Raw genomic sequence first — 470 nt, forward strand, 5'->3', positions numbered from 1 at the left:
CATTCAAGTTTTCGGCTTCGTTTGACGCGCCGGCAATGATTATGGCATCAAAATGCACGCTGATTCAAGCTTCCGGCTCCGTTTGACGCGCCGGCAATGATTATGGCATCAAAATGCACGTATCGTAAAAAGTTTTTGGCTCCGTTTGACGCGCCGGCAATGATTATGGCATCAAAATGCACGTATCAATCAACAATATTGACGCTTCCAGAGGTACTACAGCAATACTGATTCAAGGTTCCTTCTCCGTTTGACGCGCCGGCAATGATTATGGGATATTGTCGCTTCCAGAAGTGCTACAGCAAAACTAATTCAAGTTTCCGGCTTCGTTTGACGCGCCGGCAATGATTATGGCATCAAAATGCACGATCGTAATCATATCAATATTGAAGCTTCCAGAGGTGCTACGGCGAAACTGATTCAAGTTTCCTGCTCCGTTTGACGCGCCGGCAATTATTATGGCATCAAAA

Source organism: Plasmopara halstedii, assembly GCF_900000015.1.
Source record: "Plasmopara halstedii genome assembly, contig: Scaffold_110, whole genome shotgun sequence".
Lineage (NCBI taxonomy): Eukaryota > Oomycota > Peronosporomycetes > Peronosporales > Peronosporaceae > Plasmopara > Plasmopara halstedii.